At 51.4% G+C, this 24,425-nt stretch overlaps 1 long non-coding RNA gene across 1 annotated transcript in view; it reads left to right on the forward strand.

The window, feature by feature from the left end:
- LOC142604346 (uncharacterized) overlaps nucleotides 1–24,425 on the forward strand; it is a 136,910-nt gene that overhangs the window by 18,003 nt on the left and 94,482 nt on the right. The window contains exon 2 of the long non-coding RNA XR_012838213.1: nucleotides 5,420–5,569. This is a non-coding gene — a long non-coding RNA (uncharacterized LOC142604346). The remainder of the gene's footprint in view (nucleotides 1–5,419; nucleotides 5,570–24,425) is intronic.

The following is a 24,425-nucleotide window of genomic DNA, read 5'->3' on the forward strand; positions in this document are numbered from 1 at the left end:
AATAAAGGCATTCTCCAAAGAAGTGCTTTTTGGAGTCCTGACACGTTGCAAAGAGGAAACAACGTGCTCGGTCTTGTCTCGTGCACAGCATTTGCTCGCTGCAACCAGTTCATGGAAGAGAGCGTACCCAGTGCCACCGGGCACCCCGAGGGCTCGTGGCCAGGGCACGCGAAGGTGCTCGAGACCGAGAACGGACCAAACAGTGCTTGCTTGTGCCTTGCAATTCATGGCAAGATCCCTGACTCTCAAGGGGCAGATTGCATTAAAATCGGCGTTTGGCTTTCCTCATTGCAAAGATGCAGAATTTTGGAGAATATCAGTTTAAATTGGCTCCCCTTCCCCGCCCAGTGATGCTGCATCTTGGGGCTTGTACATCTGTATCCATGAGCAATATGTTTTGTGGGTGGCAACGTCAGATTAGCTGATGGAATTTATTAGCTCTGGTGGAACCATTTTTAGGCAAGATGTTTTTGCAAACAGTATTTCATCATAAAACACTGCTGTCAATCACCTGTAGGCAAATGACTCTCAAACACCCAGCCCTAGATTGAAGGAAATGATAAGTAGTTCTGCTTGTCCCCAAAGCCTTTTTTTCTGGTCTCTTTATTTATTATATTGCTGGGTAAATAATTATTGGCCTCCTGTACTACAGAGTGGGGGTGGAGGGTCAGCAAGTGTCTTGAAAACGGTTTCGGTTCTGCATTTGATGGCAAAGCCAGACGTTTCCATGAGCAAACAGGACTGACCGCGCTGCATTCCTCCAGCCTGGTTGGCAGGTGGGTGGTCAAAGGCAAAAATGTACCTGAGGTGCTGCAGGAGCTCTCCCCTGGCTGGAGAGCTGAGCTGGTGGAGGGAGAGCCCCGGCTGGGCCAAACCTTCAGCGCTGCAGCGATGGGGATGGACGGACCTCGGCTGAGATCGGTGCCAGATCGAAATGCAGAAAGCTAGGATTTCCCTGTGGCCGCACGTAGGGAGCAGCTCTGATTTTTCAGGAGGAATTGTTGAAACCAGGTGACTTTTTTTCTGTAGCAGGGACCAACTGTGAACTGGAGTCTGGGAACGGCTCCTCCTTGGCAGCGTTGTCTTGGCTGTGCGGCTGGAGATTAAGTCTTTAATTGGGTGCAAGCAATCAGAACTTAAATACTAATTTACATACCTGACATATTGATGGCAAATATTTTAAGGATTGACTCAGTATAGAAGTAGCACCTAAACGGGGTGAGTGGTAAGAGATGAGGTGATGCATCTTTCCAAGAAGGCGTTTGATACACGAACACTCCCAACGCCAGGAAACACAGAGACACCCAGGGCTGGAAACAACCAGCAGCCAATTTCACACTGGAAAATCAAGCGTTTGGAGTTTTTTATTTGGAGATTAATTAAATGCTAGATCACCTTTGAGGAGGGGGAGAGTAAATTATCCATCCCTTGCAGTCTTTAATGAGATCAAGCAGCTTTCTGAAAGACCCGCTGTTGCTGCAGCGCTGCTGATCCCCGCACAGGACCTCACCGTGCGAGCTCCCAGCCTTTGCTGCCGAGCCGAGCCCTCCTGGCCACGGCAGCTATTGGAAAAACATCTCCCAGGAAGGCTGCGGGTCCATCCCCGGGACCAAACCACCCCCGTGCCCACGGCAGGGCTGCGGTGACCGTGCGATGGACCGTTAGCTGGGGCTGCCGTTCTCCAGGAATGGGGCTGGTTACGGCACACGGCCCTTCCAGCCTCCTGACAGCATCTCCTCGTCTCCAGCTACTTTCACCACCTCCATTGTTTAACCGCACTGTCACTTTTCTCACCTGCTTGTTTTCAGTTTTTTCTCTGACAGTTGCTTTTTATAATTGTGAATTTTTTTTTTTTCCCCCCCTCTCTGTTGCTACCTGTTCTAGCCCTCAGGCGCTGAGCTCGGAAATGCATTCGCTGGGGTTTGCCCTGGCCTGTCGCATACATCATCCCGCAGAGGATGGTGTGCATCTGTTTGGCATTTATTAATCGTTGCAGCTTGACAGAGCTTCTTCTGCTTCTTGCGTTTTCTTGTCCAAAATTATCTGCTTAAAATAACAGAGCAGCGATGGGAAGGGGGGAAGTGATGTTCCTCGTGCCCTTGTGTGGGCTGCTTGGGTGCACGTACTAAACGCGTCATTTGGAAGCTTTGTGCCTTCAGAAATTCGCAGGGATGCAGGCGGTGCCCCCCCGTCCCCGTGTGAAACAGGAAAGGGGTGGGCTGCATGCAGCATTCGTATGATGCTGTCTTTTTATCTTTGCTTATCAGTTGAAAGTGAAGTTAAGATTAATAAAGGCCAGGGCTTCTTACTGCTTCGTAGCTCCCTGTGTGTACTACCTTCCCTGTTACCATTAAGAGAAAATCAGCTTTTGCCATTGACTGCCTTCAGGGACACCCCAGTGCCTAATTTGTGAAGCTCTAGAGAAAACGATGCTGCGATCTGACGCGGCTCTGCTCCTCGGGGTTGGCATGCTGGAGGACCGCAGATTTACTTCCAAGCCTCCGGTGACTTCCCCGAGCCCTGCCTGCCTGTAACGTCACGGCAAGAGCGCAAATGCAAACAGCGGAGTCTCAAAGGTCTCCTGGTTCAGGTGGTACTTTGCCTGTGAGATGTGTTTGATCCCAGCTCCCTTTTCCAAAGGTAAAAGCGTTGCACAACATCACGCTCACCAGTTAAATGGAGACCTCTCATCTTTCCTCTTCTCTGGAAATATTTAGCTATCAGCTAGCTAAGGGCAGAAGGAACTTGTTTCCAGTACGATGTTTTTTTTCCATCTACGCGTAATAACATCTTTAACTGTATGTAATTAACTCACAAGTGATAGGCTTGTAATTACCCAGCAGAAGCCTATGAAAAGGATTGCGTTAATCTTTATCTTGGGAACTTTATTAACTAAGATGTTCTGGGCCGTTTTGGGATATGCCGAAATGTTTGAAGCGGTGCTTGAGCTGTGCAGAGCCCTGGATGCAGCAAAGGCTGTTGGAGGGCTCTGGTTCAGCCCCGGCGCGTCCCCAGCAGCAGGACTTGCAGCAGATGCCTCCAGTCGTTGGTTTGCTGATGTCTTCTGTTTTGGAGGTTCATCTGGGACGACAGAAGCCTACGCTTCTGGTCTTTGCTCGACACTGTTGATTTCTCTGGTTTCTGTCTGTTCGTGGCTGTCACTGGAGGGGTGGGGATGAGGAAGCCTGTGGTTAACTTGTGGAGGCTATGCCGTGTAGGAAAGACTCATAAAGTAACCACATGACGTGAAATGACTGTATAGCTCTGGAAATTAATACTTAAGGCTTCTCCTGTTTGAGTGTGATGAAACCATCAGAAACTTAGTATGTGTGTATTTTACATATAGTAAGAATGCTGTAAAGAAATGTGGTTTATAGCTCATGGTTCCCTCAATGGAGGGGGGGGGAGAAGCTTAGTGACTCTATTTTTTTGATTTGCAGCTCGCATCAGTCTGTCTTCATTATCCTTCTGACTGGGAAAGACTAGCTGAGTTGGTCAAATGGAGGTGACTCAGAGCTGAAATCACATGTCGGAGCCTTCTTCAGAAGTTTTGAGACAAATAAAATCGTACGACGTACCCCTGGGGGTTAGACCCTGAATCGAAATTAGAGGACATTATTTGAGGGACATCTGCCCCGATGTTGCTCTCTGTAGCCTCTGATTTGAGCGAGCAGTGTTTCCCTTTGAGGTTGTAGCCCCTGCAAGATGGACATGGTGCTGGGAGGCGAGGCACGCCCTGGATGCTGTAATGTTACTCACGATGGGGCTTTGGGCAACCTGGTCTAGTGGAGGATGTCCCCACCCATGGCAGGGGAGCGTAGAACGAATTGATCTTTAAGGTCCCTTCCAACCCAAACCATTCTGTGATCCCATGAGCAACACCCTGCAGCAGAGAAACGGGATTATTTAATTTTGCATCTTGGCTTCTTGGGATTTGCTAGAGGTAGTTCTCCGTCATTGTCCTGGTTTCAGCTGAGGGGGTTAATTTTCTTCTGAAATTGTTCTTGTGGTTTGAACTCATGAGTCTTGGGCGTTTCATGGATGTTGTTTCACATCACATCCTTGCCTGCCTTTGAGTCTGTGACTGGCTGGAGACTTCTCAGTGCTCCACCAGCACCAACTGCTCTGCAGGGCTCATCGACAAGTTGTACTGCCTGCTCCAGGTGTAGGATGAGATGAGAATTGTGTTTTGGGTCCAGCTAATGACCCATGTGTCATCTGACAGTGTTGGTGACTTCGGATAGTGCACGGTGCGGTGGTAGAAATGGCTGTCTTGTTAACACCAGGGGATTCCTGTGACTTGGAATAACAAAGTGGTGGGTAACACAGTTAATAAATGTATAGGTAACTGGTGAACAAGAAAAAAAAACCCCAAGCTGTTTAAATTAAATAATTTATTTGGTAATTAATTATTTTTTTTCTCTGTCATTTGGGGGATTAATACAGGAAGAATGGTTCATTGATTAGGGCACGTGGTGGTGTTCCCTACCATGGCCATCTTGTATAAATTTGGGCAAGTCATTTATGTGTTTATCTCCTTGTGTTTTGAGGCTAATTTTAATAAATTCAGTAACTTCTGTATCTCATGGGGGCAAAACAATATTTTGTGACACTCAGAGCAGAATACCGCTTGTATTAATAGTGAATACATAGCAGGAGTAGTGCTAGCTACAGTGAAAATGTTCAGTTTAAATAGGTGTTTTGAATAATAATAATACTACTACTTAAGACTTCGATATGCTTCAAACATACATTAACTAATTTGTATGATGCTTCTGTGCAGGCGGTGTGGGGACAGGCAGCATTGTTTTCAGTTTGCAATAGAGAAAGTTGAGCGCAAGCTATCTTGTGCTATCACGAAAGATCGTAATGAGCGTTAATAGCTCTAATTTATAAACAGACATGACAAGTTCAATGCATGCTTTTATCAGAATGATTATCCTTTGGAATGGGCTCTTCATCTCCTCCTTTTGTTGATGTCTCCGAATCAAGCCTGGGACTGTCGTCTTGTGTATGTTGTTCAGTCCTAGTTGTTGGGCTCGGCGTAGGCATTGCGGGATGCTGACACATGAAGAAATTGGAAGAGAGCCTCACACAGGACAGATGTAGTCCCTGGTTGAGGAGTCCGCTGTAAGGTCCCAGACCTTTCCAAATACCAGGGGGCTCTGCATCCTCACAAAGTGGCCGTATGCTGCAGGGTACCGAGGGGTTTCTGGCTCTGCCGGAGCCATGCAGGCAGCCATGGCCCTGGAGCTGAGAGGGGAAAACACGATTCTGAATTGCAGGGAAAATTAAGCCCTTTAGGACAAAATTCTAGCAGGACGCTTTTTGATATTTTTACTCCCTTTGTTGCACGGGTTGAGTAAAATTCTTACTTTCTGCACCCTTTAATTTTAACCCATCTGGTTCTTTGTTTTAGGTCCTGGAATCATGAGAACTTCCAATGACTTGGCAAATCTCTCTGAATCACTGACGTTTTGCTGCCATCTCCACCCATGCCTGTCCCTTGCCTGCTCCCTCGCCGGGTGTCAGTTCTCCAGCCTACGTGCTGAGAAGAAAAGTTAAAAAGGTAAAAGTCTGTAATCTGATTCCGCAGTGACCTGTCTAATCCTGTTCCCTGGTACAGTGAGAGCTGAAATACTTGTACTGCAAAACAATGACTTGAGGAGACTAGAGAAGGACGACGAGAATCTGCAGGGATTTATTTTTATTTTTTTTTTCCCCCCTCCACCTTCTGTCGTTTTTCTGACCGAAAGCTGTCAGCTGGAAAGCACGGGTGGCAAGGGAGAGCTCAGGGCTGGGTGTACGGGCAGCAATGCATTGGATCCCTCTTTAGAGGAGAGTTAGGGGTACGGTTTCAAGCACCCCAGACTAAATCTGCGTGGTAGTGGCTGCACTGAGCTGTCCTGGAGGTGAAGGGCTCAGATGTGATGAGTAAAGAGCTGCTGACTATGCTGTGTTCCCACCTGCAGAGCTTCCAACAACTCCAAAATGTTTCCAGATTGGGCTGAAAATGAGGGGTTTGATACGTGGTTGGGCTGTGCTGGGAGCGGTTGAGCTTTCCAGGCTTCTCTGGGACAGCAGATCAGACCTTTGCTCTGAGCCTGTCTGGTTCACGCCTGGAGTCCCGGGCTGCTGCCCTTCTTGTAGAACCAGGGCTGGTCTGCTGGTGTTCCCTTCGTGTTGACCTTGGGTTGGATCGGGGACCTGATCCCAGGCTTCCAGGCTGTGGCTGTCAGGCTTTCTTCTTGTTCCTTGTGTTGTGTGTGTACGTTTGTGCAAAATCCTTCATGGACGTTTGTGGCCATATGGGCTTTTTTTCCCTCTAGCTTGTTGTGGAGAAAAAGCTTCCCTGTGCCGAGCCTTGATGCAGGTTCCACTGAACGTACCTGCCTCTGCAAAAGGTTATTTTGGAAAAGCAGCCTCTTCAGATGAAAAACAGGTTTGTTTCAATGGGTTCTGCTCTGTTGAAACCACAACATGTTGTGTGAGCTGTGTGAGGTCTGGATTGCAGGGGTTATGTTTTGAGTTTGCTGTTGTATCAGAGAGGTGTTCTCATAAGCTGCTTTGTCCTCTCTCCTGGAGAGTTTCCTCCTGTTGGGGCTCTGGTTTTCCCTTTACCAAAAGCTCTGGTTTGCTGCTGCATTGAATTGAACCAAACCATGTTTTCAGAGCAATTTCCAGCTGGGAACCTGAGCGTGCGGTTCCTCGAACTTCATTTTTCTTAGGTGTTTTAGCTGGGTTGTATTATTTCCTTCCTAATTTTTTTTTTTTAGACATAGTACCCTCCAATCCATCTGATATTGCTAATGCTGTCGATGCAAGTGCCGTAGTGTTGTAGAACGGGAAGGCTTGGAGAGATATGAAGTTAGTCCAAGGTCAACTACAGCAGTGCTGGCGGTGCATGCGTGTATTGGGGCGACTCAGGGTGTCATCCTGCGGAAGGTGCCCCTCTGCAGAAGGCTGTCATGGTTTGGAGGGGTGGTTTGAGGTTAGAAAGCTTAGGCTGGAGCGTGGCTGACTTCTGTCAAAGCTGCATCCAGCAGAAAACACTTCTCATGGAATTCATGCAACCAGGGCTCTGTAATGGAAAATCTGCCACACCTTAAATGCTATCGTATTACTCATGAACGCAATACTGGTAATTAACTGAGTTAAAAACCAGATCTATTGCATGTCAGTTATCGCCTAACAAGTTGGCATATCTGAGAGATGCATCAGAGGCCGGATGTGCTGGTTTCCCACCTAAGGTAAGAGAGGTCACCTGCCTCGCCACCAGTGGAGATTCAATGGATCTGGCCGTGTTTAAATATCACCTTGCTCGTGTACAAGAATGGGTCTAACACTGCTGGGCTGCAAGGCTGTGAAGTCCTCTGTTGTAACAAGATGCAAAATATTTAGTAGTTTCATCACAACCTTTTGTGTCTCTGTGGAACCTTCTCGCAGCTGCTAATTGCTTCTGACATCAGGAACGTTCTCAGGCTTCACCCTGATCCCGAGCAGTGCTGTGTAAACGCTGCGCTGGATTTGAGCTCTTGGTTGCTAACCTGCAGTGCAGGCTGTGGGAACTGATGTGATTTCCTGATTCAGCTTCTGAAAGAGGAAATCTAAAGGCACCCAATGCATGCAGGGTAAAATGATTACAACACCCGGGCAAATAATTTATGGCTGTGAGTTGCAGTTCAAACCTTATTCTTCATTTTAGTCTTTGCCTCTAAATCTCCTATTCCAGGACACGTCTTATTTCCTTCTTGTCTTGGAGGCTGTCACAGAGCTGAGGTGCTTGCACGCTGCTGCAGCACCACATCTCATCTATGTTCAAGCACTGAAAGAATTCCAAAACGTGTGAACTTAGTTTGTCCGCAAACTTCATTATTTTAAAAGTAAAGGAAAATTAAGTATTTGGAATCTGAAAGGGAACACTGCTTTGACTTTTTTTGGTGTGTACCAGGAAAATTTTGATTTCTAAAGTTCAGGTTTTTCTAGGTACCGTAGCGCAGAAAAGTACCAGGGAACGTGTGTTTGGTTTTGCATTATTCTATGCCTGTAACAACCCATCTGAGTTTGCTCAGGCTGGCAAAATCTGGGCAGAGATGTGACACCTTTGCTCCGAGACCTCCAAATGGCAGAAGACTCCGAGCGCTAGGGAGAAGGCTTAGGAACATGATGCGGATGGGTTGGTTTTGGTCGTTGAAGACCATGATGGCTGGAGGGAGCATTGCAGCCTGGAACAGCTTCTCCCCCAGTTCTTTGCAAAGCCCAGGGTTCCCGAGCGGTGGCTGCTCGACAGAAAGTGTGTGATGAGACCAAGTGCATGGTCTGAACTCAAATCTTGCCTTTTGAATACATAGTGGGCTGCTGTGCTTAATCATTCACTGGTGATGTGGTGATCTCAGGACGCTTGTCTATCTTACTTAGGAGGGGCTTTAGCTCACAGATGACATTTGCACGGGGATGCACTGGAAATGAGCCGGCACTGAGCTTAGAGGGAATCAGAAGTTCAGCTGGCTGAACCTTTCTGACCAGGAAGTCTGCTTGTCTGCCAAATAATCTCCCGATTGCACAGACCTGGCAAGGAGATGTGCCAGCGGAGGTGGGACAGATCAATGTTTGAGCCAGCCTAGCCTCTGCTCTGGTGTCTCTTAAGCTGCTTTTCTATTTCACAACATCGTGCTGAGCTTCCCCGATGCCAATCCTGGGCTGAAGGGCCAGCTGGGAAGGGAAGTCCCTGTGCTTTCTTTTAAGCACATAATTAGTTTTCAGTTCGGGGCGTGTTTTTAATCAGCGCTGTGGTGGATCGTCCCCATGTGGAGAGTGGATCCCACACCTTCATTTCCTGCTCGTTAGCAGGAGAGAGCACAAAGCCTTCGCAACAGTGTCTCCTGGAAGTCAGCGAGAGGTTTTCTATTGTCTGCAGCAGGGGAAGGACCGATGCCCTCAGGCCCCGCAGATTCTTCCGTTTCACCCTTCCAGAACAAGCCTGGAAAGCTGTCTGGGAGCTGAGCGATGGAGGAGCGCTCCTCCCTGCTGCCCATCCATCCTGCCTGTCCTCATCCCACATTTGGGAACCCCCTTTTCCTCCAAGCCGCTCTTGTTCCCGTAAGCCAAACTTAAAAGAAAGAGCTCTCTGTCTCTGGCAGGGATCCTGAGGGGAAGTTGGCCGGGCGATGCCCTCGGAGAGGCGGCTTGCAGCCCGGCGCTGTGCCGCGGCCCCTCTGTGTGATGGGGCTCTGTCTGTAGGAACTGGTGGCGCGTCTGGTTTTCTCACTTACCTGGTCTGCCAAGCTCCAGGGATTCGCCCTAGATATTGCCTACGAGGGAGCACCTGATGTCCCGGATGTTCTGGATTTTTGTGGTGTAATTCTAAAATACTTTGGTAACGCTCAAAGGTTTTTCTGTTTGAAAACACTTGAAAGCTGCTGCAAGTACCGAGTCGTGCCGATGTTCATGTATGTTGTGTTATCTCTGAAGCACTGTGGCTCTGCACTGTGGCGTACAAGTGTACGAAGCTGTCCTCCGAGAAGCTTATGATCCGAGCACCGTGTTTTCTCGGGGTGCAGTAACGAGTGCTTTCTGCAGGAAGGGGCAGAGAGCCTGCTGCAGTTGAGGAGTTTGGTGGTTTGGTAGGGCTCAGCTCTGCCAACTCGAAGCCCAAAGCTGTCTCATCTCTTGAGCAGTCGTTGGATGCCTTTGCCATGTGCTGTGGAGGGGAAATTGCCATTTCCATCAGAGATTTATGTAGGGACGCTGCCTTATTTCCCTGAATTTTGTACCTAATTAAAGTCCAATTCTTGAGCCATCAGATTCCTCCAAAGACAACACTTTTCTCCCTTGGCACCTTCCACCCAAGGTACCTTCTTTTCTGCTCCCCAGATGTTTGATCTGCTGTGTGGCTGCTTTGACTCAGTCTTTCTCTCTTTTTTCTTTTTTTTTTTTTTTTGTGTGTCAGACAATAAATCATGTTTTGCTTTCTTCAGACATGTGGGGGAGATCCCGACAAGATTGATGACAGAGAAGGGTGGCTAATATTTCCCTGTACAGAAAACAGTTTTGTGCAGTGCAAAGCACGGAACCGATGCAACTACTTTCTTGCGGGATGATGTGGGACAGTAAATCAGAGAGCTTGTTCTCATCTCGCCACAATCTGTGAGGCTGCAGCGTGGGAGGGAGATCACCTCTGCCTTTGGAGCAGGGTGCTGGAGGAAAGGGAGATGCTGTTGGTGTAGGTGTTCTCCCCAAACCATGCCACCCTCCCGTTGCCCATGCCAGCTCCCCTGCGCGTAGCCCAGAGGCTGGGGCAGTGCTTTGGTAGACTGACAATAAGGTGCTGTTAGGGATGGGGGTTACCAGGTGTGTTTTGGGGAGAGGGTACGCTGTGCTGTGCGGGATGTTGGCAAATACTGATTGCAGGGAGGGGGAGGGTCTGAAAGGGTGGACAATGATTTAAAGCAATGAAAAAAAAAAAAAAAAAAGGTGGAAAATATTATTGATTTTTGGTTTTTATTTTTACAAGCTGTGTTTGTGTCCATCTTAGTGTCAAGTCTGTGCTCAGCCTGCTGCAGCTGGAAGCAGCCAGCAAGGCGTCCTGCCGTGCAGGTAGCACTTGGACCTCTGCTGACACAGAAATACCAGTTATATTCCATTCCCCTCTGCTTCAGCAGGCAAGTGCTGGCAGTTCCCGGCTGCCCATCCCGTTCCTCAGACGGGCTCTGGTGGTCCCTGCTTGGAAGGAAAGAATAAATTCACGTGAAGCCTGTATTGCTCTTGCTCTCGCTCTCATCCGGCGAGCCCGTCCGGCTGGAAGCAGGACAGTAGGCGATTCCCATCCCCCTGGCCCTGCCGGCCCCGCTCCCCCTTCTCCCCCGCAGCCCTGCCTTGCCCTTTTGTGGAGATTTATAGAGCCGAGTGGGCTGAGAACAAATGAGCAGACATTAAGGCGATGTGTTCTGCATACTAATGACAAGATACTGCTTCTGCACCTCGGGGCAATACTGGGTCAGGCCAGTTTAGCTGTAAACTTTATTTATGTGCTTATTACATCGCAGCTGCAGTTTGCCGGCCCGGGCCGAGGGTTTAGGGATGTGTCCGGCAATAAATTTTATTTGTTTATTTGAAATAAGATGCCCCTTCCCCCTAATACTTCCTCTCTTTCCTTCTTTGGGGGGGGGGGGGGAAGAAAATCCCGTCTTTGCCATAACAGATTTGTGAGCGGAGCGGGGAAGGTGGGATGAAGATCGAGGAAGGAGAGGTGATGAACGAACTTCATGGGGAGCAGTTGGGTTTATTTAATTAAGCCTTGCTGGTGTCAGGAAGATTTTGCCCTCCTCTGCAGGTAGTATTGGGCAGAGGAGAGGAAGGGTCTTTCCATCAAAACCCTGGGAGACCCAGGAGTCCATCCCTGGCTCTGCCACTGAACCCTCTGGCCAGGCACGGTCAAGTCCCTTTGCCTCCAGCCCCACCTGGTACCCAGGGCTCAGAGACCCCTTTTTGCCCATCTCATTTGCACCAGGGATGGGCTTTGCTGTGCTGCTCTGGTACAAGCCGTGGGGAGGTGGGGTTGTTTTGGGAGAGGACTTGCTCTGTACTCCCAAGATCAGTGGGGAGATGGGTGGTGATTTATGCCCACAGCAAAGACGTTCTAAAACATCCTATTTTTATGGTATCCCCTCTGGCCTCCAGCCTGTTTCCTCCTCGTGTTACATCTTGTCTCTTGGGTTTACAAGCGCTCTGGGGGCAGGGATTGTCGTTCTCTCTTGTCCTAGCTCCAAGCTGTTTTCCGCCTTGCTCCATCATTCAAAGCAGTAAAACACAGGGAGGACATGATGAGTTTGGAGCATGAGCTTTGCCCGCTCCTGCTCTCGTGCAGAGAAGGTAGAAAAGGCCGAGCAGAGCAGAATTAATTCCTGTGCGTTTTTCAGAGCCTCCTTTGAGATCCCCAGCCTGGCTAAGTGTTGCTGTGATATAAATGAAGGATGCCCTCTCTGGGCTGGTGCTGGGACTTTTAAGTGGCGAGCCCTTGTGAGGATAAGGCGTTATTTCACTTATCAGCCCTGATGGCCAGGGCTGGGCAGGGCTGGATGTGGTCACCTGGAGCTGGATGTGGTCACCTGGAGCTGGGGAATGGTTGCATCAGGGCTGGAAGTGAACTGGGTCAAGGCACAACTGCTGGCGGGGCTAAGTGGGGAGGTGGGGTGGAAGAGGCTTTGTAGACCCCCGTCACCTCTCTGGTGAATCTACCTCCAACATCTCCATGTTGGTGCCCAGCTCCAGGATGTGGCTCTGATGTTACCTGCTGTCAGATAAGCCTGGCTGGACAAAAATTCAGCCTGGCAAGCAGGCAAGGACTCTCTGTACCTCTGTGTTGACAGAGTTTTCAACAATAACCACGTTAAGCATGCAGCCCAGCTCATTTCTCATCCGTGAGGGTCAGAGAGAGTTTAGGTTGTGGTGGAGCATCATGTGCCTTGTAGGGGACCAAAAACTACTGCCTGAAAAAAAACCCAAACCAAACCCCCCAAACGCCAACAACAACAACAAAAAGCCAGCTAAACCCTTCCAAGCCTTCTCCTTTCTGTTCCCTGGACAGAAACCTCCATCCCTACCAAGCCTTCCCCAGGGTAAGCTGTCCCAGCACCACCGCTCCCCGTTGCCATGCAGTAGGCTTGAGCTGTAATTGGGGTGGACTTGATTTCCCAGGCCCTCTCGCCTGGCAGGGGCTCCAGATGTCCCCGAGGTGAGGGACCAGGGCTGGGGCGAGGCAGGACGGAGGCAGCGGGAGGAGGGCCTGGCTGCCGCAGGATGTGTCCGGGGGGGCCCTGGCAGGAGTGCTGCTGGAGCAGGCTCTCCTGGCTTGCAGCCTGCTCTCTCAGCCAGAGGTAACAGGCCAGTCAAAAATGCCGAAGAGGAGATCAACGGGGGGTGGAGGAGGGATGAAAGAAAACAACCTTCAAAAGAACATGCCCTGCTTTTTTTTTTATTGAGGGGAAAGGTACTGTACTGGTGAGGACTTCTAATGAGCCTTCCTCTGGGAAAGTCCTTCTTTTGCATTGAATCCACAACTGCCCTTGCTTGATAAAAAATATACATGTGTGGATGTTTGAATGGTGTTACATATTGCTTTGTGGTTCCTGCTCATTCCAACACCAGAAGATTTTGCAGCTCATAGGCGTCTTGTCCAAACCAGTCTATGGAGGGTTGTCTCCCCTCTTTGTTCCCAGCTTGCTCCTCTCCACCGTTTCTCTAACAGAAAATAATTTTGCAGCTGAAGTTGGGGTTCTAGACATAGAAATAGGAAGGAATCCCTCCGTGCTAAGAGGTTTCTGCATGCGTCATTTTAAGAGGTTGCCCATTTTGGAGAGCGTTGTTGTGTGTGTCATCCTGTGGCTGGGCCTTGGGAGGGAGAGGAGTGTCTAAGGAGGCATCGTCCTACTGCTGTGGTGTCCTGGAGCGGAGGTCGGTAGCATGACTATTGACTTAACTCAAAGATGATTCCTTTGCGATTTCTGCTATGAAATCTGAGATTTGATGCCTTTTCAAAACAAGCTGCTGGGTGATCTCATGAATTTAATCTTTGCTGCTCTGCAATACCTAAAACTGGGAGGTTGGATGTCCAGGGTCACTGTCCTGTGCCTGACTACCTTCTCAAGTGCAAAGAGCTCCATTTCTCCTGCGGCCTGTCATTTACAAGTCTTCCCCACTGACTTAAATAGAGATTGGGTAGGATTTGTGTGTAGCAAGCCCTGGATGTGCCCCTTATTTTTATATCCCCTCTTTGCTCTTAGATTCTCTACAAATCGGTTACTTCTCTAGATGTTCCCAGAACCCAGGCTGTTTTGGAGGTCTCTGGAGGGCTGTTTTACCACCTGTGAACTCTAGGTATAGACTCAAGACCTGTGCAAGAAACAGCCTGGTGACTTTATCGATGAGATAACTCATCCCTATGGTGCCATTGAGACCGGCTGGCGTCCCAGTTAAACCCATGGGTTGACCCTGCTTGTGGGAAGGAGGAACGAAGAAGAGGAGGAGCCCCGACAGGGCAGCTCAGGGCAGGATTGCTGCATCAAGGACCCACGGCGTGCTGATGGATGAGGTTGGGATGTGGAAATGGTGGTGGGACGGACTCCTGATTTCTGCAGACAAAGCCCAAGGAGGAGAGCCCTGCTCTCTAGCTGCCCCTTGTTAGAGGTTTCAAAAGCTCTAATTGGGGTTTTCAGTTTGCCCCTCCCAGCGCTCAGCCCAGGGCTTTGGCTCAGAGCCTCTCGTCAGCTCATGTTTTGAGCATGAAGCCGTGTTTTCAGGTGAAACCCTACCCCGGAGGAGGCTCTTGCGCTCCCCTCCCTCCTTTGCCAGCTGAAGGTTTGCGCTTTCGGAGCGGATGTAGGAGTTTCCTCCTCATGGCCTTCAGGTAACTTGCCCACCTGCGGCCTCTGAATCAAACTCAAACCTGTTTTTGCAACAGCAATTGTGGAACTAGGCTGGGTTTGCAGGAACACTGCTTTCCACCAAATCCCCCCCCTTCAAGGAAAGCTCCCAGCACCCCCCTCCCCGGGAAGCCCCAGGGGCTGTGCTGCGATGGGGATGACTGAGCATGGATTAACCCTTCCAGCTTTGTTTGTCCAGCAAGTTTAGGCATCCATCCAGGTCCACATCCAAGACATCTGGTGCAAGGGTGCTGTGACTGTGCCCGTTGCCAGCTCTGCACCCCTGGTCTTCGGGGTGCAAACCGGGAGGGGGCTGTGACACCAGGGTTAACGGATTTTTGGAGGGGGAAGTTTTCTGCTTTGTTGTTGGATACAGCCTCTCAGCCCCACTGAAGGCAGCTTTTAGCATGCAAATGCACTTTGCCTCATGCTTTTTAATGTTTTACTTCTCGTAATTGCCGAGACCGGTTGTAATTTTTGGACGTGGCCGGGTTTCCAAAAGCAGCTTCCCCTTGAAAGTGGTTCCTGTTGCTGGTGAGATTTGATTTCTGCCCCCTCCCTTTTTTGGTCTATCAAGTTGAAGGAAGCAAACGAGTCACCCTGGCTAATGTGAGTGCTGGAAAGTCCTGAGGTGCGATCATGAAAAATAACACGTGTTAACCTTTGAGTGTTGTAGTATTATATTTTGTTGTTGTTGTGCTTCTAGTACAACTTTGCTGGGAAACGATAAACATTTTGGGCCAGAACAGATCATCAGCTGCGTAAGCCGCTGGAGCTGGTCCAGCGGAGCTGCACGGCTTTGCTCTCGGCAGAGGCTCCTGCCCCTCCGGCCGCCTGGGCGCCCGTTGGACGTGACGCGTCTCCGTGACACTCTTTGTAGAGATGAGCTTTCTAGAACTCCAGCTCTTAACCCTGAGCCTGGATTGCAACACCACAGCTCTCCCCAAAATTGGAAAAATATCGGTGCAAGCTGTTAAGATGTTATCGTGGTCGTTGCACAATACGCTATTCCGTAGAGGGCTTTCCTGGGGAAGTGGGGTTTGAGATGCGCTGTCCGTCCATCCATCTGTCTCACTGTCAAGAACTAAGTCTTTCTGGGTAGTGTCAACAAAATTTGCTGGTGTGTCAGAGGTATAAAATACATCACATTCCAGCAAGTTGTGTGTAGGCAGATGAAGACAGAAGAGAAGGTCCCGTTTGAACTCTTGCTGAAGGGAAGAGTGCAACCTTATTTCAGCTCAAGCCTGCTGGGCATCAGAGAATCTAAGTGTGATATACCATACCGCAGAACGCCAATCTTCATGGTTTCCCCTGCTCTCACTTTCCGCTTTCTCCCTGAAATCTTTGGCTCCAGAGCATCGAGAATCTCAGCTTTCATAAAAACTCAAGCTCTGACTCTCAAAGTTAGAGAGAAGCATGAAAATGTGACTCTCAGAGGACCTGAAGCTTGCAAAACTCAGCAACGCTTGCAGGAAATTTGGCTCAAATTTGGTCTCTGGCAGTCAGGCGAGATAGACATGGTGTCAGAGTTTGTTAGGAAATTTGCACTTGAGTGTTATGCTGATGGATAATTTGTCTGTCGTTGGTCTATATAAGCTTGTGACAGGACAGGCACCGTGCAAAGCGAGTCGCATCTGAGCGTGCTGTGCAGGGCGGGTGAAATTTCTCTGTTAATTGAAATGTGCCCTTTCCTGGTTGTTTCAAGCTCCTGGCAGAGAGGCTGAGGGTCCTCCAGCCCCTTCCCCAGGATGCATTTTGCAAACTCAGAGAAGGTGAAGGTGCCTGCCCCAAGGAGCACGTGGTCTGTGCAGGTGGGGAGGGGAAGGAGGCACAGGGAGGCGAAGGGACATGCTTGTGGCCACGGTGCTGCTCCATGGGAGAACTGGGATGAGAAGTCAGGTCTCTGGTGCTCCAACTGCTGAACTCCTTGGGATGCCGTGCAGGCTGATGAGGGGCCGGGGTTGTAGGTGCCTGTACTCTCGACTGTATTACCAATTTCCTTCTCTTTACAGTTATTGGCTGCGCTATCTCGATGTTGACCTTGTTCTTGTTTAACTTGGCTTTCACTGCGGCTGCTGCATGTTCCCGAGTGATGGATTTTTACCTTCGTGCCAGTTGGTTTGGGGGAAAGGACATAGCTTCACTGACTTGTTTAGGTTGTGGGTCTCTCTTCTAAGGCCCTGAGAAAAAAATATCCCAGAGTGCTCTCACCCTATAAAATATACCCCGGCAGATATTTTCTGTCCATGTCGTGTTAGTGACCCAGTGCTAAATAAGCTGGGATTCTGTACAAGGGCAGCATGGGTCCTGACTTCTCTTTCTTAGCGTGAGCGTTTAGCTGCCACACCCGAATGAGTGGTTTTCTTTTTTGCTGGTGGGCACTTCCAAGGCAGCGCAGTCCTGAGTGTTCTGGGATCCATTTGGAGCTGCTGGTCTCCGAGGGATGACACTCCTCCAGCTGAGACACCATTGTTACGTGCCTGAAGCTACGAGGGATGGTAGGGGTTGGTCTCCTAGCAAGGCGAAGGTTAGGAAGACCGTGACCCTATGGATGCTGGTGCTTGTATGGGGTCCCGAAGGGTGACACCCGTTGCACTGCCCACAGCACCTGCCCTTTGCTGGGAAAGCTGCTTGCTCCAGAGACAGCCCCAGCACGCGTGCGACCAGAGGCAGGCACCCTGCCTGCGCAAGTGCCGATCCGAGCCCAGGTCTTTGACGCAACCTGTGACAGGAGGGGGGTGAAGGAAGAAGAATAGCTCTATCTGCTGGGCAAGGCACTAGGGATGGTGCTGGAGAGGATGAAAGGGGAGAGTTGCCATCGCGGTGGTGATCACAGCAGGCCGAGCGGCTGCGTGGGCAGCCGGGTCACACGGGCAGCGACTCGGACCCGCAGGGTGCTTCCCCCCACCCCGGTCCTTTTTGAATTGCAGTTTCCAGCTCAGTGGAAGTGGGGAGCGGAGAAAGCCCCAGGGAGGCTGAGCTGGCTGCAAACAAAGCGCTTAAAAAGATAAAGGGTGAAAATGGCTTTTTGGTCTCCCGTCGCCTTGTCCAAATTCACCACGAGTTCATGGTGGATGATGGTGCCCCGAGTCCCCAGCGAAGAGGGACAGGGCATCCTCCCGGCGCTCGGGCGGCAGTGACCGCGCTGGGCGGTTGAGCCACCGGCGTTTCAGATCTAATGGCTTACGGCCACCGAGCGCATTGTGTGGGGACCGACCACCTAAAACTGGTGGCCCCGGGCATCGCTCCGTGCTGGAGTGATCGTGCTTTGCAGGAGGGTCCCTGCGGAGCCCAGGTGCCTCCCCGCCACCTCCGCCTCTCCCCGGGTGTTTTAACTTGTTTCCTTTCGGCGGAGGAAACATGACTTTTCCCATTGATGGAATTCAGCCCCGACAATGCCGAGTGACACAATTTCCCACTCTGAGCATGCCATCGTGCTGCAGCCGATGCTGCGATGCTGGGTAGCCCTTTTCGGAGCCATCTGCATGACAATGCGGCGTTCTGTGCTACCATTAGCTGCCCTTTTGCTATTAGTACCTAATGAAAATGTAACCATATTTAACCCCCCACAGTCCGAGATTAGCGAGAAAGGGGCCTAAGTGGATTTAATTCTTTTGTATGGTGAGCATCAAACTCTCCATTTTGATTGCTCTGTCCCCTCTTCCCCTCTCCAGCGGGAGAGGGAGGCAGGAAAGCTGTGTAAGGCTAACTCTATCCTCTCAGCTGTCCCCGGCACAATGGGCAAAGTATCTTTTGTGGCATTAACGGCTTTGGCTGGGGGCTGGGGGGGGAGCCGGGGAGGAGAACAATGTGTGAGAAGCTGAGACTGTGGGTTTCCCACACGGCCCAATATGTCTCCCCGCACCCCCCTCTGGGACAAGCAGACCTGCAGCAGCCCAGCCCACAGCTGATCCCGGCTTGATTGGCTTTTTTTTTTTACTATTTTTTTTTTTTTCCCCCTCCCCTCCTTCCTTCCCCCCCTCATTGTGCTCTCGAGAGATGAAAATCCTTTCCTGGCGTGAAAGGAGAGGCGTGCCTTAAATCCCCTCCCTCGGACGGACCGGGCATGTCATATGACGGCCAAATCCACCGGATTAGTGTGTGTGTGTCTGCGTGCGTGTCCTGCTGGGGGCTGGAGGCGGGGGGCGGGATGCCCGATATCTATATTCCTTCCCTTCCCCCTCTCTCCATATTGATTTCTGCCAGGATATTTATTCATTGCACCTGCTGGCTGCTGGCCTCCCGCTGCCCGCCGGCCTTTCGCTGCGGTTTTGAAGATCCAACCTTGGGGCAGGGGAGCAAAGTAAATTCTTGACCCTTTTCCCGTCTCCCATCCCCCTGTGTTTTTCCCAAATCTGAAGCGGGGGTGGTGGAAAAAGGAGCTGTCGCTTTGGCTCTGTGCAATGGAAGGATCTTTGCGTGGAGGTGGGATCTCCCCAAGGATGGGCGATGTGAATGGGCTCAGGGGATGGACTTGGGTTTGGATTGATGGCACAACGTACGGGCAGACGTGGGCTTTGGGCTGGCCGGCTTGCCCTGCTCTGCCCAGAGACTCCACGGGACCAGGAATGCAGCCTGGCCCCCAACCCCACCTTGGTGGAGACCTCCGGGTGTCCCAGCTGGTCATGGCTCCAGACAAGTCGGGCACGGAGGAAGGACGGTCCCGTCACGTTTGTCGTTGCTTGTGGGAACTCTGATGTAAAGGATTTTTGCTTGTGGGAAGTAACCACGTACAGGGTCACCTCCTCCTTCCACGTGGGAAGAATTGAGGCAGAAAGCTCTTAATCGACAAAGCCAATGTCATGAGCGAAGTCAGATTTGGAGCCAAGAATAGCATTTACTACCATTTGAATCCTGTCTCTGTGTTTTTAATGTCCCAAATTCACGACTGTCTTGGTTTCCCTTCAGGTTTTTTGACTCGTGCTGCGTCATTTTGTGCTGGAATTCCTGCTTTTTCCAAGAAAACAGTTTTTACAGACCCCACCGGCCAAACCAACATCTCCCTCCTGCCCGTGGCGCGAGAACTTGTGTGCTCATAGAGGAAGTCTGTCTCGGTTGAGATGAATTTAGCAACCGGGTCTGCAGCCTCCAAACTGTTTCTATGTGCACAAAGTCTTGCTTAGGAGGAAAGAAAAACTTCTGTGGGACACGCACAGGAATGAGGGCGCAGGTGATGCTCTGGGTCAGTACGGAGGGGGGTCTAACAAGTGTCAGCACCCCTGTAACGAAGGGGCAGTGGTACAGCAGTCCAGGGCTGAATGGGGTGACGTGTCCTTGCAGTCTTGCTGCAGGTGAGGTTTGCTATATATGTGCACAAGTTTGCTATACATGTGGAAAACACCTTATTTCCAAAGAAAAACTGATCTGCTTGCAGCAGCCGGGCTGCCGGTCCATGCCGACCCTGGCTGGCAGTGCTGGGGCACAGTGTGCCTGGCCATCCCTGGGGACAGCGAGCGAGCTGGAGGGGACGGGCTGGGGGCGCGGGGCTGGAGGCAGATGGCCATCGCTACCATGGTCAGCGGCTGAGGGGAGGCCAGCGGGGACGATGCTCCGGCCATCGGCCTGGGCGGCTGCGCGGGAGGGATGCTGGAAAGCAGCACTGTCTGGGATTGCCTCCTCCAGCGGCCTCGCTGCGTTGCCCCGAGGTGGGCACCACGGAGCACAGGGCCGATAGCTCCTGGGGCAAGAGGTCCCCACCGAGGAGATGCGCAATCCTGGTGATTTGAGAGATGCCCCAACTGGAGGGTGAGCAGGGATGGAGAGCCAGGCCCTGGAGCGGCAGGCGATGTGCCCACCGCCTTCGGACCAGGGATGCTGTGGTCCTCAGCGGGACGTGGAGGTGAAGTGCTGCAGGGCCCCGGCGGGAGGAGAAGTGTGCGAGGGGTTGGGGAGGGGCGGCGGGGGATGGAGGAGGCTGCTGCTTGTGTGAATGTGCCCCTGCTCATTGTTTCGAGGCTTTATTCTCCGGGCCTCGATGGGACTGATTTAGAAATCCTAATCAGGGAGCAGTCTCTGCGCCTCCCGAGTGTGACACAACTCGAGCTGCTCCGGGGCGCCTTTGTTCCCTAATGACAGCTGACTTCATGCAGCAGTGGGAACAGTTTGAGCATAACTCCACACCGCCGGGGCTGGCAGCTGCAGCCTTAACTCTTTCTTGCCCACCTGCACGGCACAGCGGGACAGGGGTAGGGGGGGGCCTGGGAGGAAGCGTTGCCGAAATGCACGTAGCCCGTGCAAGGATGCTCGGCTTTACCTCTGGCACCTATTTGAGAGCGACCGCAGCAAAGGGGAACCGGAGGGAATAAAGCTGCAGATGCACAGTTTTGTTGGAGGCAGTGGGGGTAAGAAGCAAAGCCATTTTCTAGGGGCTGTCGCTGCTGCGTGGCTATTTTGAGTGTCTGCTGCAGGTATTCATCGGCAAACAACTCAAACAAGCCCAGCCCGGGGCAATGTTTTCTGCTGCCTTGGAGGATGGAGGCTGAATTTCAGAAACTGTATGTCCAGTTTTGTTGATGCTTCGAGTGTTAGAGAACGTCTGCAGCCCTAGGTGAGCGTGAAGCGCTTCCACGCTGGCTGCGGGGCATTTACATCACTTGCATTGAAAGTAAAAGGCATTGAGTCACTCCAAGATGTTCCCGGAAGAGATTTCTGGCTCTGCCAGCAAAGAGCTGGAGAGCAATTGTCATTCTCCCTCTCTTGGCCTCGGTTTCTGCCCTGGCAAAGCGGGGCTCGTGATACAATGTCTGGGACAGAGCTGTGTTACTTAGCATTGGAAATGTGCTTGGTCCTGCTTGCTGGGTCAGCGCTAGCAACAGTTAAACCCTTTTCCCCTCTCTGTTTGTTGTCAAACCACTGCTCTGACCTGGGAAAATACTTCTGGAAAATTACCCTTATTAAAGGGTGGGAGACCCAGGAGAGGCAGAGCTGGCTTGCCCTGATGGGTTGCGGTCCTCTCCTGCGCTGCGGCTTGGTGCTCACGCAGGCTGGGTGAGCCCACGGCAGCTCTGCCCTCGTCAGCTCCGGCGGGTGCAATTAGCAGATGGGTCTATACTGGTTTCCCAGCACCTGTGTCCCCTCTGCTGTCCCCGAACCACGGCCGCCCATGCTTGGCCAGGGTCTCCCTGGCGACAGGGCCACGGGATGCTGTGCAGTCCATTTGTCACCAATTGTCACTGTTTTGTTCTGCCTTGTATGCGCACTCGATTGTGTCACGGGGGAGGTGAGGAGGAGCAATCAGGCCTTGTCTAATGGGCTGCGGTCTCCCGCTGCGGGGAAAAGCAGAGGGTCTGCTTGTGGAGGGAAGGGGAAAAGGGAAAGGCAGGCGCTGCTGCTGCGCCTGCCGGGAGCATCCCAGGTACCAACAGGATGGCTCCTGCCACGGCTGCGGGACAGGCAAAGATCTTTGCATCGATTAGGTGAGAATTTAGGACAAGGATGAATTTTTGCAGTGTGGCTGTATCTCTGCAAAGCAGAGGCGGGAAGGGGGTGTCAGCCCTCCTTCTCCTTGTAGTGTTGGTAGGGCAGTCCAATGCCCCCAGCATCTTCCACGGTTACGTTTGCTCCCTGCCGTGCTTGTGCGTGGCAGTGGGATGGGGTTTATTCTCGCTGGGTCTCCCCTAATCCAAAGGGAGGTGGGCATCCTGCAGGACAAGCCCACCCCAGGGTACCCCTGACCAGTAAGGTTTGGGAGCTGCAATGCCCCCCGCGGGGGGGTGCGTGTGTGTCCGGCCTCCCAGGTGAGACTGCAGTAGGCTTCAGGCTGAAGATGGATTAACGCTTTGTTCAGACCCCAGCTTCTGAGCAATTCTTATTTCCTACAAGTGTGTTGCTGAAAGGGACTTTTGATGTATTATGGATTTTGGTACTCCTCTGTTAGCGTATGTCAGTTTTTGGCTGAAGATGTGACCTTGTACTAAACTTTTTTTTTTTCTCTGCCCCATCATCCTCAACTTTCCCAAAGCAGCATGATTCATCTCTCCCTCCTTCTTGGCTCCATTAGCCCCCTTTTCTTATTTTTTAGTCTTCCAACTTCAAGAGCCACCAGGACTAGCTCAAAGTAGAGCCGTAGCCAGCTCTGAGACTCAGCACCCACATTCAGGTTTTTCTGTAAACCCTTAATTCAGACTAGGCTGGCCAAAAGATTTACGGGAATTTAGGGAAGCTGTTCAGTATAGGAGGTTGGGAAAACTTGAGCAGTCAACCCCAAACCAGGCAAGCTGAGACGGTTCCAGTTTGGCTTCCAGACCTGGAGCTCAGCATGAAATACCGCGGAGGGAAGGGAAAAGAGGGTGTCCTTGGCAAAGAGTCAGTCGAGGCAACTGAAACCGCCGAGCTTTTCCAGCACACGGTATTTGGCAGGTTTCTTTCCTTACTCCCTGGTGTTCATCAGTCCACGTCTCCAAACCACCGCGTGGTTCAGCTCACTTGGCTGCGCAGGTCAGGGGAGACTTGGGGGATGACCGTATGGTGGTACCACGGATCCCTGGGTTGCTTTTTGGTGGTTTTTTTGGGTGTTGTGCCTGTTGCCCACCCAGACTTTGCCGTCTCTGAGCCTGGCAGGAAGCTGCTGCTTGAATGGGCTCTTCGTGGTGGTTGGATCCAGCTGAAACGTGGCCAGGAGAGCAGGTCCTGGCCTGGAAAATCGATGCTAATGGCATTGATGGAGGAGAAGATATGCAGGAAAGAGTGGGAAACTATGGTAAGGTTGGCTGAAGGACTGAGGGGAGGCTTGTGAGATTTTCAGTGATCCCTCTATCCTCACCACCCACCAACACCACCCTACCTCCTGGTGACGACCAGGCAGCGTTTTGGGAGCGCACCATGGGGCAGCCCCTCATCGGCAGAGCTGGTGGGGTCCCTGTTCTGGGGAAGGGCACAAAGGTCCAGGAGCTTCTGCAGAAAATGAGTATTTTCTCTTTCATGTTGTAACTGCACAATGCAGCAAAGCAAGGAAGGGAAGGACTTCCAAGCAGGGAGCTTGGTTAAAGAGGATCCCGAACAACTGAATTTCTTCAGTCTTGGACTTTTCCCTAGAGGAACTGGAATGAAGTTGCTCCCCACCGTGCTGTGGAGCAGAGGTGGGCATCTGCTCGGCTGCAGCAAAGGATCTGGAGGCAGCTGCTGTTGCACCATCAATCAGCAAGAGGTTTTTCAAGACGTCGGCTCTTGCCTTCGAGGGGGCTTTATCAGCTTGCTACTGGTTTGCAGCGAGAGTCCCCCCATCCATCCTTCTTGCCAATGCACCCACCCCATCCTTGCACCCCAAAACTCATCCCTGCATGGCAGGGCTTTTCTTTCAAAGCACAAAGCGCAGACCCTGGTGTGTGCATCACCTCTGGCCAGTTGTTTTTAGCATTTATTTCCCGCAGGGGAGGGCACGGGGAGCTGTGCTCCCTTCCTCCGCCCGGCCGCTTGCTGTGGTGGAAGGGGAAAGAGCAGGTAAGGGGCTCTGCCCTGGGGGGGGGAGTTTTATCTCCCTTTTGGTCCCAGGTGAGCAAGGTGCCGGGCAGGAGAAAACCGGGCTCCATCACTCCTCGGTATCTAAGTCATGGCTGAATGGGAGCGGTTCGGAAAGTAGAAAGTTGAGCTGAAAGGTGTGACTTGTCATGAAGTGCATCGGTGTCTCCAGGGTATCCGAAAGGTAACCAGGTCGCTGAGTTACACCACGTGTGTTGTATTAATCACATACTTTAGGGTGTCTTCTGGTTGCTCAGGAGCGAAGGACCATTCCCTCCCCAGCGCTTTGTCCTGTGGCATATTACAAATGTGACTTGGGGCCTTTTTCCTTAATGTTTTGGACAGCTTGGGGATCCTGTGGACTGGAGACACATCCATTGCATCTATTCGGTCTCCAGTGGCTCACTCTGCACCCTGGGGTCGGTTCGGAGGGTGGTCGTGGGGTTTGGGGGTGCTGCAGGACTGTGAGTGTGCAGTGGGAGAAGGGAAAATGGAGTTTGGCTATGATTAAGTTCAAAAGGGAGCAAATAGGATTTATATGGGCTGGGT

This window comes from Balearica regulorum, chromosome 18, assembly GCF_011004875.1.
Source record: "Balearica regulorum gibbericeps isolate bBalReg1 chromosome 18, bBalReg1.pri, whole genome shotgun sequence".
NCBI classification, from domain to species: Eukaryota; Metazoa; Chordata; class Aves; order Gruiformes; family Gruidae; genus Balearica; species Balearica regulorum.